The sequence below is a fragment of the Rhinoderma darwinii genome, chromosome 1 (assembly GCF_050947455.1).
Source record: "Rhinoderma darwinii isolate aRhiDar2 chromosome 1, aRhiDar2.hap1, whole genome shotgun sequence".
In the NCBI taxonomy this organism is placed as follows: domain Eukaryota; kingdom Metazoa; phylum Chordata; class Amphibia; order Anura; family Rhinodermatidae; genus Rhinoderma; species Rhinoderma darwinii.
In genome coordinates this window covers 641,667,606-641,686,287 of record NC_134687.1, presented here as the reverse complement: position 1 = coordinate 641,686,287, position 18,682 = coordinate 641,667,606, and the positions used below count along the sequence as shown (strand labels likewise).

The following is an 18,682-nucleotide window of genomic DNA, read 5'->3' as shown; positions in this document are numbered from 1 at the left end:
CTAGGTTTAGCATTAGACCAGGAGGGGGTGACCAGTAGCTTGTAAAAATGACAATATACTGCGATACTTTAGTATTGCAGTGTATTGAACTAGCGATCTAAAGATCGCTGGTTCAAATCCCTGGAAAGACTAATAGAAAGTGTTAAAAATAGTGTGCAAAAAAGAAAAAATTCCAAAAACCCCCCTTTTTCCAATTTTCCCTCTAAAGTAATGTAAAAAATAAACAAACCTGGAATTTCCACGTCCATAAAAGTCCGAATTATTACATTATAACAATTATTATTTTTTAATCCTCTTTTTATTGAAAATGTTAACATTCGTGAGAAAACAAGCAATTATACAAGACATCATATACAAGTATAGAAAAATGAGTCTGATATGCATTAAAGAACACAAGTATTGTACACAATATCTTGACCTGAGATCTAACATGAAGTATACTGAACTACAGACAACAAAGTACTATATACAAAGTTCCAGAAATCAGTGAATCGCATAATACCAAGTATAAGGGGAGGGAGAAGGACAAGAAGTGAAAAAAGGAAGAGGGTGGGGGATGGAATTCACTCGGGAATTAGTAATAACAATGAAATAGTTAAAAATAATAAACCCAAAGAGCCTCTATTTTCCCTCCAAGCTGACCAGGTGGCAACAAATGTATCATGTCGTCTCTCTGCCCAACTAGCTATTCCTCCAATCTGCATATGTTATCTACTTTGTCTACCCATTCTCTATAGGTTGGACGAGAAATAGATTTCTATTTGAAAGGGATCAAGAGTTTGGCTGTTGTCAGTAAATGGGTTTCAAGATTGCTGCTGGAGGGCCTAAAAGAGTCAGATGGTGACCAAAGTAGTATCACTGCTGGGGAGTGGGGTGCATTACATCCAGTTATCTGGTGTATACTGTTTTGTATATTCAGCCCAAAGGGTTTGATCAATGGGCAGTCCCACCATATGTGGATGTACAAACCCTCATGATTCAAGCATCTCCAGCAGCAATCCTCTAGGGGCGTGTATGTTTTGTGAAGAAAAACTGGCGTACGATACCACCTGGTCAGCAGTTTAAAGGAGTTTTCCTGAACCCTCACACATCGTGAAAAGCCATGAGAATTTCGAAGGATAATAGAAACCTTTTCTTTAGACCAATTCAATAATAACTCTCTTTCCCATGCAAGGATGAAGGGGGGTTTAGGAGGTGCATCCCTTTCCACCAAGTCATTGTAAATTTTGGAGATCAATTTTTCCAGGGGGAGGAGGGGCAATGAAATTAGAGTATCCAACCAAGATGGAGGGCGCAGAGACATGTATTTAGTCAGAAATTGTTTACTCATGTTTTTTATGTTCTCCGAGTGAAGAAAATGAGACCTCTCAGCAAGTGGAGGATCCAGTATAGCAGCTAAGCTAGGAGGTGTCGAGTCTTGGAAGGCCTTATATAGGGGTACATTATTCATATTGCTCCAAATACTTCCTTCAGTGGGTGAATAACCTAATGTAAGCAGGAGTAAAGTAACTGGCGTTAATGAGAAGTGGATACTGGGGACATGGATCTTCAAATAATTATGGAAAGCCAGTATTGTCCCTCTCAAAATGGGGTTTGATGTGGCTAGCGATCTATAGAATGAGTAAATGATCCCCATTTCAGAGGTCTGAGTTTTGAGCCCAAGATGAATCTCTCTGAATCCACATGTGGTGGAGATGCTTTATGTCTTTGCAGAAGTACCCATCTACTCAAGTGGTTTGCAAGGCAATATTTATAGACGTCTGGTAAACCCACACCCCCGAGGCATGTCTCAATGAAAGGAGTCTATGAGGCAGTCTAGAATGTTTCTTAGCCCAAAGAAATGTAGAGAAGGAACTTCTAATTCAGCTAAAAAAGGATTTAGGAATCAATACGTAGACTCCAAAAGCAATTGTAATGATGGCTGGGCACCGTTTATAACAAAAACATCCCCCCATATTTTACCATACAGGCAGCTCCATGTAATGAACCATACACAGAAGAAAACAACCAGAGCTTTTTAAGCCAAATTTATATATAAAATGTGAATTTTTTTGAACACATATAACAGACAATGTTAAAATCTATGAAGACAAGACCCTAGTATGAACAGCAGAGCTAGTAATAACAATTGCTGGATGTAATATATGGGTATACAGGCTGTATTCGAAATTAAAAAAAAATAAAAAAATAAAAGGATTTAAGCATGAAAATTGGGATCGTTTGGATGGTATAGAGTAATTTTGGTAGGATGTATGATTTGAGAAGATTTTTTTTCTACCCATCCATGAAATAAATTGAATTTTCAAATCATTTTGTTGGGAGTCTATGCGAGACAACAAAGGCTTGTAGTTCAACGCAAATAGTTGTGCTGGGTCTTTGGGTAAAGTGTATCCCTAGGTATTTAAAGTGGGATCCTGCCTTCAGGGCGAATAAATCCACGTCAGACGCTGAAATGTTCAGCACTTTCGACTTAGAAAAATGTACTTTAAAGTACGAAACCTCACTAAAGTCTTCAAATAGTTGCATAATTCGGGGGAAGGCTTTGACTGGATTTGTTATAATGAGCAGTAGATCGTCTGCAAATTCTTCTGTAGAGTGTGTGAAATTACCTAGAGTCAAACCCTGAATGTCAGTTGATGTCTTATTTTTTGGATCAAAGTTTCCATAGTTAGAATGAATGGGGAAGGGTATAGAGGGCACCCCTGCCTGGTGCCATTAAGAATAACAAAACATGGAGATAGAGTCCCATTTAGTTTTCACCTAACCCTGGAATCAGATTATAGAGAAAAGATTGCTTCTATAAAGGGTTCCGGAAAGCCAAATACCTGCAATGTGACTCTCATAAACGACCAGCTCATCCGTTCAAAGGCTTTCTCCGCGTCGGTTCCCAAGAGTACTAGAGGGAGTTTGTGTTTCCTGACATGGGAGATCAGGTGAATTAAACGTGATGTATTGTGTTTCCCTTCTCTTCCCTGGACAAAGCCTGTCCTTTAATCCTATTAGCAAGTAATTTGGCCTACTATTTCAAGTCTGTGTTTAAAAAGGAAATAGGGCTATAATTCCCGCAATTTTTTGCATCTTTACCGTCTTTAGGGAGTAGGGTTATGTGAGTTTCTAAGGCTTGTGGAGGGAGGGTCGATCCGTTTAGAAGGGCATTGTGGACCCCTAAAAATTTAGGGAGTAGGGTGTCTTCAAATTTTTTATAATAATAGATTTGGAGACCATCTAGGCCTGGGCTCTTCCCATTAGGAATGGAGTGTAAAACTAATGATAACTCTTCTAATTGGAAGGGCCTGAGGAGACGTGCCTTTTCTGCTTCAGATAACTCTGGTAATCTAACAGAGGATAGGAATTTAGCAAATAATTAGTCTATTCCTGGTTTAGAGGGAATATTGTAAAGCGAGTTATAATAGGATAAGAACTCTCTAGTGATGTCTTTAATATTTGAAACTTGAAAGCCCGACTCTGTGGTGATGGAGGTGACAAAGGACTGTTCAGATCTTTTCTTTAATAGCGTCGATATTATTTTAGAGCCCTTGTTGCCGAGGGCGTAAACCTTGTACTGGCTGTGCTGAAACAACTTTGCTGAACGAGGATTAAGAAGATCATTTCATTTCCTCCTTATTTCTTCTAGTTCTGTTTGCATATGAATAGCTACAGACCTCTTACTCAGGGCTTCCAGCGTAGCGATTTAAGCAAGTCAGGAATTTAATTCCGCTTGTCTTTGTTTCTTAACTTTAGAGCCAACGGCCAGCAACGCACCTCGGATAAACGCTTTATGTGTCTCTCATATTAATGACTGAGAAACCTCTGGTGTCTCAGTAAATTCATAAAACTCAAGTAATGCCTTTTTGATCCCCTCTAACACAGAGTCTCTAGCAAGGATTCAGTTATTCTCCAAGTCCATTCTCTGGAAGGGAGATTCGTCAGTGAAAACGTTAATAATGCGGAAGCATGATCTGACAATGTTATGTGGTCTATAGATGTTTGGGTGATCAGATGGGGATGGAAACCAGAAATAAACAAATAATCCAGCCTATGGTAGGAATTATGTGGTTTAGAATAAAAGGAGTAATCCTTTACCTGTGGATTGATTAGCCTCCAGGCATCAACCATACCCATCGCTGATAGGGACTTCTTAAGTCTGCTTAAGGAGGAAAAGAAATGTACAGATGTTTTAGTAGAGGCATCCAATAAGGGATTTAGGGTGATATTAAAATCTCCCCCGAGAAACTTCATACCTTCTGCAAACTCTTCAAACTTCTCTAAATTTGATATAAGCCAGGAAATTTGATTATGATTGGGGGCATATATATTTGCGATGGATATGGTCGTGCCTGCTAGGGTCCCCTTAATAAAGACAAATCTACCTTCTGGGTTGATTAGCGGCAGATTTTTGCTGACCCCCCTGGAGGAGGAGTTGGATTGAATGCTACGAAACCACCTTGAGTACGGACCAAATGAGAGAGACGGGATCTTGGAGGATTTGAACTGAGTTTCCTGGAGTAGAACAATATCTGAGCGGAATTTAAGTTATGAGAGAATCTGGCTCTTCCTAGGCTCATTTAAGCCTCTGACATTGTAAGAGGCCAAACCAAGAGTCACACGCCATATATGTTTTTTAGGTAGTTGAATATGGGTGTACGTTTAATACGAGGAGTCCCATGGGGAGGGCGGAAGTTGGGGAAGAGTAGGGAGTATGTGTTGTGATTGAAAATGTACTAACGTTCTGGAACTGCTCATCACTAGAGGAAGAGGTACTAACCTCCTCTTGGAATGAGACATAGTGAATAGCAACAAGAGTAAAACACAGAAGTATGTTACACTCCTCTCTGGGAAGAGAAAGTAGTAAATAGTGGTGGAGGGGAGATGACCGGATTTGTCATTCTAGTAAATCAGAGAGAGCGGGCAGCCAAGCCACTCTAAAGTGTTGAAATAATAACCGTTAAATAACAGTTAAAGGGGTTATCCGAGATTTAATGACTTTGTGTTAATGCTTGCAATTTATAAATGTAAATACATTTATAATATACTTACGTTTTCCAAAGTGGCTCTGTTTCCAGATCCTGCTGTGGGGAACTTGACGGTTGGCATCACTCTCTACTCTGGCGGCTTTGTTGATCTTGAATTATTTTCCGGGTATACGACACGTCACTTGTGACGTGGTGTATATCGGCTTGTTCTGTTGTAATGCGCATTCGCGGCCCCTGCTGTTATCTCGAGAACAGCAGGGACCTCGAGAACAGCAGTGACAGCGCATGCGCGTTACGGGCTGTAAAGCAGAACAAGTCGATATACACCACGTCACAAGAATACCCGGCAAAGAATTCAAGATCAAGAAAGCGGCCAGAGCAGAGAGTGACGTCACCCGTCAAGTTCCCCACGACAGGATCTGGAAACGGGGCCACTTTGGAAAACGTAAGTATATTACAAATGTATTTACATTTATAAATTGCAAGCATTAACACAAAGTCATTAAATCTCGGACAACCCCTTTAAGTATTTATATAACAGTGATACCTGCTTTGAGAAAATACAAAAAATTCAATAGGTCATAGATCAATGAATTTTCTATAAAGAACGTCAGTACATTGCAAGAAAACGCACTAAGAGACAGAACAACAAGAGAGAAGGCACATATCCTAATCACAAAACTAAAAATAAGTCCACAGAAAGTGGGAGGAGCCCATCTCTAAGCGCAAGAGGAAAGTGATTAGCATAAAATCCGCAATTAAACGGACAAATTTAACTAACTACAGTCAGAGACTGTACCATAGCAATGCATAAATACATGACCTGAGTTGCTTCAGAAAGTAATTTAACCAAAAAGGATATTGGAGCCATAGATTGGCTCAGGTACAGTCCATATCAATCCGCTTCAGAGTAAGCTTCCCTGTGCCTTTACGCGTTCTGACATTTTTACTGTGACCCACTCTTTCCCATTCAATGGGTGGTGGAATTACCAGTAAAGTCGCTAGTTCCTGAACTTGAACCCAATCTGGAATCCGGAGATCCTGTAGCTCAAGAGCCAAAATTACATCTTTCAGATCATCATGTCTGCATATCATGAACCTTTTGTTGTTCACTTGTTATGAGACGCCAAAAGGGAATAGCCATCTGTAGAGGATCCGACGATCTCTTAATATATCCGTTAGAGGTTTCTAAAGTCTACGTTTTTGGAAAGAGTGATTGCAGAGAGGTCTTGGAAAAATGAAAGTTGAGATCCTTCAAACATAACTTTGTCTCCCTCTCTTGCTTTTCGTAGTATGTCATCTCTGACTCTGGAGTTGAAAAGCCTGCAGATAATCTCCTAGGGAGGATCAGGCAGTTTAGTTTTGGCTATCCGCACCCTATGAGCACGTTCAATTGTAATTTCTTCCTGGTAACTGTCACCTAGGATGGAAATAAATATTTGCTTAACCGTGGGAAGTATCGATTCTGGAAGAACCGACTCAGGAACACCTTTGATCCTGATATTATTGCGTCTACCTCGGTTATCTTGATCTTTTATACCATCCGCCAGAGTGTTTAAATTAGATTGGAGGGAGCTGAAAGACGAATTAGCTGTTGCAATGAAGTCAATCAGCTGAGATTGATTATTTTCCAACTGCTCCACTCGTGGTCCGAGCTGTCTAACTTCTTGCTTTATAGCTTGAAGTCGCTTCAACACTGGTTCTAGCGCCTTCCTCAAAACTTTATTGATGAAGGATCGTGACACAGGTAGTTCGGTGCTTGAAGAGGCATAGTCTAGATCTCTATCTTCAGTGGCATGCTGGTCCAGGTGGCCTTTTGTGGGAGGTATTTTATCTTGTGTTTTGGTATGAGACGAGTCTTTCACCACCTGCGGATAGTGGGACTTGCGAATTAAGTTATCTAGATTGCCGCTTTTAGGCATATATGGAGAGTCTCTTGCTTTTCTTGGTCCAATTTTATCCATTATGAGAGCTGCAGGTAATCATCGAGAAGTGGGTGGCTGCCCTATAGAACTGGGAGAGCTATCACATGGAGGCTGGTCGCTGATTCTTTGTTAGGCCTTTAATGTAATTTATCCACAGAATGCACGGGCAACCTGTATATATCCAGGACTGTCAGGACTCCTTATCTGAGGGCAGATAGTCAAGAGAAGTAATAAATCAGCTAGTTCCAAACCCTGGTTGTAGGCAGAGTTGTTGAGAGAGGTGATCAACCATTGGGCTAGTTGTTAGTAAGAGAGAGTGTCGCTATTTAGTGCCCACACCTTCAATAGTTCATACACACAATAGTGCCCCGCACCAGTCTGCAAGCAATTGTTAACAGCAGGAGGGGTCGTGTGTGGTTGGCGTGTGTTCCACAGCTTGAAAATAGAGGCCGTGGCTTCAGTTGCCGGTTAAGGCCGCCAGAACGGATGTAGTTCAGTGCAGCTGCTACAAGCAGCTTTTTTTCCAGAAGGAATGGAGCAGGGCACGTTCAGCAGACAGGATATTGTCAGGGCACAACAGGTACCCAGCAAGTGCAATGTGAAGGCAGGGAAAATTTGGTGAAGACTGCAAGGTACAGTCCTTAGGGGAGTCTAAAATGGCGGTCGTGCTTCCGGATTGTTCTCCAGGGGGAGCTTGTACAATCCCCAGTGATCCCACTAACCTTGGTAGATACAGTCCAGCAACCCAGGCTCGAGAACAGGACTTCCGGTCCGGTGGTGAAATCGGTCCAAACCGGTGTTAAAATGTGCCCCAGAGCAGCAGGGATCCGATGGAGGTGATGGCATAACCACTCCAGTGCCCAGGAGAACAGATGAAGGCAGACTGTGGATGATCTGGCAAAGCTTTGTAGATACCTGTCTGCTCTCCACAACTTTCAGGCCACGCCCCCCAATATAACATAATTTAGCTCGCATGGTGAACTCCGTAAAAAAAAAAATAATTGCCAGAATCCCTGTTTTTTTGGTCACCTTAGCGCTAAAAAATAATGTAATAAAAAGTGATCAAAAAGTCGTATGTACCAATAAAAACAACAGCTCGCCCTGCAAAAAATAACCCCTTACATTGCTCAATCGCCGAAAAAAAAAAAAGTTATGGCTTTCAGAATATGACCGCAAAAAGTTTGGTATCGTCATAATCGTATTCACCGGCAGAATAAAGTTAAGTTGTGATTTTTACTGCACGGTGAAAGACGTAAAAACAAAACCCTCCAAAAAATTGAGAAATCACAATTTTTTCCAATTCCACCCACCAAAGAATCTTTTTTTTATATGTTGTTTTAAATAGTGGCAATAGAAATTACAACTCAGCCCGTGAGTCCACTCAGTACTTTCCCTACCGACTTCCGTCATACATATACGACAGATGACGGGAAGGGGTTAACATTGCCTGTGAATTTTATTAAATCACGTGACAACTATAATTTCCTCACTGGCACAAATACAAATGTTAAACAGATTTAAAAATATAATTTTATGAATATCTATGGAAAACAAAACATAAATTAATAATGTTTCTCACATAAGACAGTAACACTAACCGTTCTAATGCATTGCGCTACATAGGTAGTGCAATTTATTAGAATAGCGTTTAGAAGATCAGGCCTTCAAGTCCTCTAGTGGGACTACAAAAGTAAAACTTTTAAAAATAAATAAATAAAATTAGTAATATAATAAGAAATCACCTTTTTTCCCTTATCAAGACCTTTTATTATTGGAAAAAAAATGGAAAAAAAACGCCCATAAGAACCTGAACTATAAAAATATAATGTTATTTATCCCGCACGGTGAACGCTGTGAAAAAAAAGACAGAATTGCTGTTTTTTTTTGGTCACCTTGCCTTCCAGAAATTGGAATAAAAAGTGATCAAAAAGTCGCATGTATCTCTTATACAGCTCCTTCGCCTGAAAAATGAAAATGTTATGGTTCTCAGAATTTGGCGACACCAAAAATAAAGTATCACCCTGTTAATTTACGTGGTGTAAACGGTTTAACAAAAATAATTTTTTTTTAGAAAATTTGTTCCACAAAATTTTTTTTTCTTACCACTGCAATTGTAACAGCCAACAAAACAAAGTTTACCAATTATTTATAGTGCATAGCGCAAAAAAAAATATTTCCCCCCCCCCCCCAAAGATTAAAAAAAATGTAAGCTATTTTATGTACTCTAAAATGGTACCAATAAAAACTACTACTCATCCTGCAAAAAAGCAAACCATTATATAGTTATGTCAAAGAAAAATGAAAAAAGTTATCGGTTTCAGAATGCATCAACACAAAATATACTTTTTTTCCCCCATAAAACATGTTTTTATGCTTAACCCCTTCACGACCAGCCCACGTAGATTAACGGGCTGCCGTGCTGGGCTTTTGTCCTGCAGCCCGTAAATACACGTGCTGTCAGACCAGAGTGCACAGCTCTCTCCCTGTTCTCTGAATCTCTCAGCACACGCTGCTACTAGCAGCCTAAGGCCCCATGCACACGACCGTGCCCGTAATTACGACTCGTAATTACGGGCATGGCCGGGCACGCCCTGCCACGGGCAGCCATTATAAAGTATAGTAGCACGGCCCGTAAAATAAAAAAATAGAACATGTTCTATCTTTTTCAACGGCATTGGCACCTTCCCGTAAGAAAACGGGAAGGTACCCGTGGCCAATAGAAGTCTATGAGCCCGTTATTACGGGTCGTAATTACGACCCGTAATAACGGCAGTTTTTACGGTCGTGTGCATGAGGCCTAAGTGCTGAGAGAAGACATCAGGACCGGATTGGTGCCGGTCCCGATGACGTGAACACCATGATAAAGCTATCATGGTGTTCACAGCAAAGTTTGTTGCAGCAACAAACTTACGTGCTATTTGTTACAATGTTTCTCCTCACTCCCTGTCAGATCTTCTGAGACAGTGGGGGGAGAAGAAGCTCTGTGCCGAGCAGCTGCTGTGTGTCTCGTATAAAGACACAATGAATGTGAAACACACAAAACACCTCCACATAGATAGTTTAGTGTAGGCAGCTAGATATAGTTCAGGTAGTCTGTTAGGTAGATAGTACTCAGACTAGGACAATTAATTAGTTTTATATATATATATATATATATATATATATGTGTGTATATATATATATATACACATATACATATACACACACACACACACACACACACACACACACACACACGCGTAATATATATTATATATAGACATATATTTGAAATTTGTTAATCCTAAAAATTAATAATTAGGGATGTTATATCTATAACATCATATAGATATATACGTACATGTAATATATACGTATACACACATATACTTATATAAATCCCTTCATATATTTTACACGTCTGTAAATTTTAAATACATTAATTCATTGTTAGGCTGTTCACACTGAGCTTTTTGCAGGAGGAAAATTCCTCCTGCAAAAACTGCTCCAGACGTTTTTTGCACAGTGGTTTGACAAAAACTCGTCAAAACACTCGTCGAGGTGTTTTTTTTACCCTTCTGACTGATTGAAATGGGGTTTTGGAGGCGGAAACCGCCTCAAGATAGGTCATGTCGCTTCTTTTTACCGCGATGCGTTTTTTTTTGCTCACAGTAAAAAAGCTCGTCCAACTCCCATTGAAATCAATGGGAGACATTTTCGGCCAGTTTTTGACGAGTTTTGCGGAGCGGTTTCCGCGCCGAAAAACTCATAAAAAAAAGAGTGTGAACAGGGCCTTAGGGTTGTTCATAAATTTATTGATCAATGGATTAGTGGACTTTTTCTTTGTTACTTTTATTAAAATTGTTACAAAAAATAAGTAAAAAAAAAAAATACGTAAAAAAATGGCACGCAAGTTATATACCACTGAAGAGGCATTTGCTCTCTTGGATTCCGATAGTGAATGGGGTCACTTTTGTTTTTTTTTTGCTGTTTTGGTCCCTCCAGGGCGTTGCAAATGGGACATGGCACCGAAAACCATTATAGCAAAATTTGAGCTCCAAAACCCAAATGGTGGACCTTCCCTTCTGAGGGCTGTAATGTGTTCAAATATAAGTTTATGACCACATATGGGGTATTGCCGTAATCAGGATAAATTTCTTTACAAATGTTGGGGTGCTTTTTCTCCTTTATTCCTTGCAAAAATTAAAAATGTCTGTTTCTTCAGAAGAAATGTAGATTTTCATTTTCACAGACTAACACCAATAAATTCAGCAAAAAAACTGTGGGGTTAAAATGCTCACTATATAACTAGATAAATTCCTTGAGGGGTGTAATTTCCAAAATGGGGTAACTTTTTGGGTGTTTCCACTGTTTAGGTACCACAAGACCTCTTCAAACCAGACATGGAGCCTAAAATATATTGTAATAAAAAGGAGGCTTCAAAATCCACTAGGTGCACCTTTGCGTCTGAGGCCGGTGTTTCAGTCCATTACCGCACTAGGGCCACATGTGGGATATTTCTAAAAACTGCAGAATCTGGGCAATAAATATTGAGTTGCGTTTCTCTGGTAAAACCTTCTGTGTTACAGAATTTTTTCTATTATAAATAAATTTCTGCAAAAAAAATTACATTTGTAAATTACACCTCTACTTTGCTTTAATTCCTGTGAAACGCCTAAAGGGTTAAGAAACTTTCTGAATGCTGTTTTGAATACTTTGAGGGGTGAAGTTTTTAAAATGGGGTGATTTATGGGGAGTTTCTAATATATAAGGCCCTCAAAGCCACTTCAGAAATGAACTGGTCCATGAAAAAATAGGTTTTGGAAATTTCTTGAAAATGTGAGAAATTGTTGCTAAAGATCTAAGCCTTGTAACGTCCTAGAAAAAGAAAAGGACGTTCAAAAAACGATGCAAACATAAAGTAGACATATGGGGGATGTTAACTAGTAACTATTGTGTGTGGTATTAATATCTGTTTTGCAAGCAGATACATTAAAATTTTGAAAAATTCAATTTTTTGCACATTTTCGCTAAATTTTGGTGTTTTTCACAAATAAATATTGCATTTATCGACCAAATTTTTTCACAGACGTAAAGTACAATATGTCACGAGAAAACAATCTCAGAATCGCTTGGATAGATAAAAGCATTCCCAAGCCATTCCCACATAAACTAACACATGTCAGATTTGAAAAAATCGCCTGCGTCCACACGGCGAAAACAGGCTGTGTCCTGAAGGGGTTAAACATGTATTTATGACATATTTGGTATCGTCTGAATCATGCAGAACTGTTGAATAAAGTTACATTTTTGATTTATGGTAAACATCGGGTAAAAAAATGCAAAACAAATGGCAAAATAGTGTTTTGTTTTTTCCTTTTTGCTTCCCCCAAAAAATAAAAGCTAATTAATAAATTCTATATAACCCCAAATAGTGCCATCGAAAAATATAACTCACCCAACTAAAACAAGCCCTCCTGCTGCTACAGTGACGGAAAAATGGTATTGCTCTTGGAATGTGAGGACGGAAAAACAAAAACGACTTGGTCCTTAATAGGGTTGTTAGGATTAGAGAAACATGGCGGCTATCTTCCAAAAACAGTGGTTCACCTCTCCATAGGTTGTCTGTGGTTTTCAGCTCCTCTCCATTCACTTCAATGTAGCTTAGTTGCAATACCAGAAACGACCCATTTGACAGGTGTGGTGCGGTTTCTAGAAGAAAACCACCATGTTTATCTAATCCTGAACAAGCCCTTAAAGACCTAAAATAGGCAGGTTGAAGCCAACATTCTAAGGGTTAAATACTCCATCATGAGCAATTCCCTAATATATACACTACCGTTCAAAAGTTTGGGGTCACCCAGACAATTTTGTGTTTTCCATGAAAACTCACACTTATATTTATCAAATGAGTTGCAAAATGACAAGAAAATATAGTCAAGACATTGACAAGGTTAGAAATAATGATTTTTATTTCAAATAATAATTTTCTCCTTCAAACTTTGCTTTCGTCAAAGAATGCTCCATTTGCAGCAATTACAGCATTGCAGACCTTTGGCATTCTAGCTGTTAATTTGCTGAGGTAATCGGGAGAAATTTCACCCCATGCTTCCAGAAGCCCCTCCCACAAGTTGGATTGGCTTGATGGGCACTTCTTGCGTACCATACGGTCAAGCTGCTCCCACAACAGCTCTATGGGGTTGAGATCTGGTGACTGCGCTGGCCACTCCATTACAGATAGAATACCAGCTCCTGCTCCTTCCCTAAATAGTTCTTGCATAATTAGGAGGTGTGCTTTGGGTCATTGTCCTGTTGTAGGATGAAATTGGCTCCAATCAAGCGCTGTCCACAGGGTATGGCATGGCGTTGCAAAATGGAGTGATAGCCTTCCTTATTCAAAATCCCTTTTACCTTGTACAAATCTCCCACTTTACCAGCACCAAAGCAACCACAGACCATCACATTACCTCCACGAATCTTGACAGATGGCGTCAGGCACTCTTCCAGCATCTTTCCAGTTGTTCTGCGTCTCACAAATGTTCTTCTGTGTGATCCAAACACCTCAAACTTCAATTCGTCTGTCCATAACACTTTTTTCCAATCTTTCTCTGTCCAATGTCTGCGTGCTTTTGCCCATATTAATCTTTTCCTTTTATTAGCCAGTCTCAGATATGGCTTATTCTTTGCCACTCTGCCCTGAAGGCCAGCATCCCGGAGTCGAATCTTCACTGTAGACGTTGACACTGCCGTTTCGCGGGTACTATTTAATGAAGCTGCCAGTTGAGGACCTGTGAGGCGTCTATTTCTCAAACTAGAGACTCTAATGTACTTGTCTTGTTGCTCAGTTGTGCAGCGGGGCCTCCCACTTCTCTTTCTACTCTGGTTAGAGCCTGTTTGTGCTGTCCTCTAAAGGGAGTAGTACACACCGTTGTAGGAAATCTTCAGTTTCTTGGCAATTTCTCGCATGGAATAGCCTTCATTTCTAAGAACAAGAATAAACTGTCGAATTTCACATGAAAGCTCTCTTTTTCTAGCCATTTTGAGAGTTTAATCGAACCCACAAATGTAATGCTCCAGATTCTCAACTAGCTCAAAAGAAGGTGAGTTTTATAGCTCCTCTAAACAGCAAAACTGTTTACAGCGGTGCTAACATAATTGCACAAGGGTTTTCAAGGGTTTTCTAATCATCCATTAGCCTTCTAACACAGTTAGCAAACACAATGTACCATTAGTACACTGGAGTGATGGTTGCTGGAAATGGGCCTCTATACACCTATGTAGATATTGCATTAAAAACCAGACGTTTGCAGCTAGAATAGTCATTTAGCACATTAACAATGTATAGAGTGTATTTCTGATTAATTTAATGTTATCTTCATTGATAAAAACTGTGCTTTTCTTGCAAAAATAAGGAAATTTCTAAGTGACCCTAAACTTTTGAACGGTAGTGTATTTTAGAGGTCCTTTCCATAACGCTCATCAGTGTTTCTAGTTCTAGAGCAGGTGCTTTCAGCATTTCAGCATTACTTTCCGATGTTGGTACAATGAACGGGAATTTGATGACCTTGCTGCTGCATGCAACTTTTATTGGAGATGTCCCTTTTCATAAAACAAAGTATTCCATTAGGCAGTGTGTCAGACCCTTATTCAGCTGACTGCAAACTCTTATTTGTTGGGCTAGCTAAGTGATTTTTACAATGTATTTTTTCATGATCAATTCTTTTGCTTTTGAGCATTTTTATGCTTATAATCTTTTAAAAAAAAAGTTAACTATGCCTTTTAGCTTATTTTTTCTAGTAATATATTGCTAGGAATAGGTAGGAAGCTGGAGTAGAGAGATAGAGTAAGGCGATGCAAATGCTCAAAAAACATCTTAATATATATGTTCAGAATGTGGGAAATGTTTTAATGCTAAAGGCAAACTTAGGGCTCATCAGAGAAACCACACAGGGGAGAAGCCATTTTGATCTATATGTGGAAGATATTTTGCAAAGAAATCAAATTTGGAACATAGAGTAGAAACCATATTCTCATTTAGAATGTGTGAAATGCTCCAAGAGCAAAAAGAGATTTTAACCACATCAGATTATTCACAGACATTAAACAGCCAATAAGAATGTTTGTTCATTTTTTGGGTGGTGTTAGGTCAACTGTGACCGGGATCTATGAAGGAAAAGTATTGTTGATAGAAGGAAGAAAAGAAGAGCCTTGTTTACTTACAAAGCAGAGAAGCTGAATTGTCACCATGAACCTCACTTATTACTGTATTCATATATTCACCCACACTGCAGGGGAATCCAGAGTGACAATAAGGACAATGTAAACTTTTGGTTTGGTTTTAATATACAGTATATGGACATTTTTATATTTGACTTTCATTAACTACGTGATGAGCGTAAAAAGGAAGTATGGAGAGGGCTCACAAGCTAAGCTCGCTCCATACTTAGCGGGTGACGTTGTGTAATACAGCCGTCACCTCACTGCAATGGGCGGAATCAAAGATCCCCTTAAATGCCATGGTTAATTGCGATTGTGTCATCTAAGGGGTTAGATAGAGGGGACAACCCCCTCTGATGGCTCATTGCCCTTCTTACCACGCGATACAATTGTGGGGTGCCAATTGTCGTCATGGCAGCCTGGGAGCCTAATGAAGGCACCCATGTCTGATATCTTTGTACTCCTATTAAGCACTGCCTCCGGCAGGGCTTGAAAGGGGCCTATCAAATTAACGATGTACTGCAATACATTAGTATTACAGTATATAGTGCCTAGGGAGACTAATAAAGAAAGTTACATACTGTTAAAGTTTTTTAAATACATAAAAAAATAATCGTACAAGTTAAAAAACAACAAAATTTTCCTCTCAAACACAATGTAAACATAAAAACTTGCCAGAATCAGTTTTTTGGTCACAAAAAAATTAAATAAAAAGTCTCATGTACCACAGAATGGTATCAGTAGAAACTACAGCTTGCCCCGCAAAAAAGCTTGCCCCAATAAAAAAAAAATTTTGGCTCTCAGAATATGGCGACACAAAACAAATTTTATTTTTAACAATCAGTTTTTTCCTTGTAAAAGTAGTAAAACAAAAAAATATATGCATTTTGTATCGCTGTAATCGTATTGATCCACAGAATAAAGTTATGATGTCATTTTTACCACATAGTAAACACAAAAAACAAAACCCTCCACAAAAATGGAGGAATCGCAGTTTTTTTACTATCCATCCCAAAAAGATTTGTTTTCCAGTACATTAAATGGTACAATGAATGGTGTCGTGAAAATCTACAACTCGTCCCGCAAAAATAAAGCCCTCATATGGCTAGATCGATGAAAAAATAAAAATTTTTGGAAGTTGGCTTTTCGAAGTTGTGGGTGGGAACAAAAGTGAAAATCTGAAAAATGTCTGCGGAGGGAAGGGGTTAACCCCTACTTGCATGAGAATGCAACTGTAGGTCCCGGCGAGAGGCTACTCTCTGCACCAGGATGTACAGTTACTGAACTGTTCCCGATGCTCAGTGCTCTAACAGACCGTGTTTTGGAGATGGGTTGTCAGTTGTCCCCGACAGCTGACTCTCCCCTATTGCTGGCCAGCAATCCAACGCCGGCGATTTCTGCAATTAACCCCTTAAATGCGTCAATAGTGATTGTCACATTTAAGGGGTTTGGAGCAGCTCGGCAACCCACACGACGCGATCGCAGGGTGTGCCGACTGTTGGTATGGCAACCGGAGGCATGACAATGGCCTCCAGGTCTGGCATGCACGGAAGCCTATGCGGACCAATAACGCATTCGTAACAACCCAAACTATAAAACTAATGGTATTTTTCTCACACGGTGGACACTGCAAAAAAAAGAATAAAGCAATGCCAGAATCGCTATTTTTTTGGTCACCCCCCTTTCCAAAACATAAAAAGTGATCAAAAAGTCGCATGTACCCCAATAGTACCAATAAAAACTGCAACTGGTCAAGCAAAAAACAAGCCCTTACACAGCTTTTTTGACTGCTTATGTTTTTTTTTAAAGTGATTTTATTGTGCAAAAGCTGCACAACATAAAAAAAAGTATTTACGTATGGTATCGCCGTAATCGTATCGACCGGCAGAATAAAGTAAAATTGTCATTTATAGCCAAGGGTGAACACTAAAAAAAAATCGTAATTGCTAGTTCTTAGTCACCTTGCTTGCCAAAAAATTTAAGGAAAAGGGATTTAAAAAAAAAATATGCATGTACCCCATAATGGTACTGTAAGAGTAATTGGGATGGTTTATGACGTTTATAGCTTTTTATTAATGTTTCAAAATAACTATCAATTGGGGGCGTGGCTAGGCGCACTGAAGAGCAGACGTGTGTGAGGTGTACTCTGCCTAGGCCTCTGCTTTCAAGGGACAAACCTGCAGCATAATGGGGAAAACCCGTTCCAAAAAGACCCCTAGAGGGTCCCAGATGACAGGGGGATCTGATACCCCGATTTCTAATTTCTTTCAGCCGCTCATTGACCAGGGAGAGAGTGACTCAAGGTCAGACAGACCTGCGACGCCGCCATTACTGGATGCTTCGGCAGTGTGTGCGGAGCTGAGCCATGCACGGATCGCTTGGCAGGAGGGGAAGACTGGGTCCCCTGGGACCGGAGCCATGCTGTCTTCGATCCCGCCCGAAACAGCAAGTGACGGACTGAGTGGGAGGCTGGGGAGACACTTACTTGAAGGTGCCGGAGGTTGCACAAGGCCGAGTCAAGATGGCGGGCGCCATGTGCTGAGAGAGGAGAAAGTGGAGGAGATATTGTGGCGGCGGACCATGTATTTCTGCTGGACCTAGGTGAGGAGTCTCACTTAGACTATCCTTCGGTGCCTGGGAGATTATTCCTGTAGAAGCCATCCCAGACTCCTAAAGCATCGGTTGATGCTATGGCTGACATGGAGGCCTCATCTGTTGATGGGGGTGTACCCCCGGTTACCTGCTTACCTCAGAGATCTCGTGGGGTTACAGTGGAAATGTCTTCCCCATTGCCTACATCCCATGGGAATCTGATGGTGGACTTGCCGACGCCAGACATTGCTACCCAGACTCTTAGAGGTCATCCGGAGCTGCAGGCACTATTGGCACTCCTTCCCTCAAAGCATGGACACTGGCGAATGATTTGAAAATGGCGTGGAGACTTGGCTTACAAGTCGTAAAAGTGGAGGTTTCTCTGCAATCTAAAAGTAGTGAAGCTGAAGTCGCTGCAATAATCTGTTTCCGCTTCCATTCAATTACTTAACCCCTTAAGGACGCAGCCTAGTTTTGGCCTTAAGGCTCAGAGCCCATTTTTCAAATCTGACATATTTCACTTTATGTGGAAATGACATCGGAATGCTTAAACCTACCCAAGCGATTCTGAGATTGTTTTCTCGTGACACATTGGGCTTCATGTTCGTGGTAAAATTTGGTCGATATATTCAGTGTTTATTGGTGAATTTAGAGAAAATTTTGAAAAAATTGCATTTTTCAGAATTGAAATGCATCTGCTTGTAAAACAGACGGTTATATCACCCAAAATAGTTACTAGTTCACATTTCCCATATGTCTACTTTAGATTGGCATCGTTTTTTGAATATTCTTTTATTTTTCTTGGACGTTACAAGGCTTAGAACATAAACAGCAATTTCTCATATTTTTAAGAAAATTTCAAAAGCCTTTTTTTTAAGGTACCTCTTGATTTCTGAAGTGGCTTTGAGGGGCCTATGTATTAGAAACCCTGATAAAACACCCCATTTTAAAAACCAGACCCCTCAAAGTATTCAAAACAGCATTTAGAATGTTTTT

The 18,682-nt window shown here is 39.9% G+C and overlaps 1 protein-coding gene across 2 annotated transcripts in view; it reads left to right on the top strand.

The window, feature by feature from the left end:
• The window catches only part of LOC142671351 (uncharacterized), a 132,550-nt gene that overhangs the window by 15,140 nt on the left and 98,728 nt on the right, over nucleotides 1-18,682 (top strand). The window lies entirely within an intron of this gene.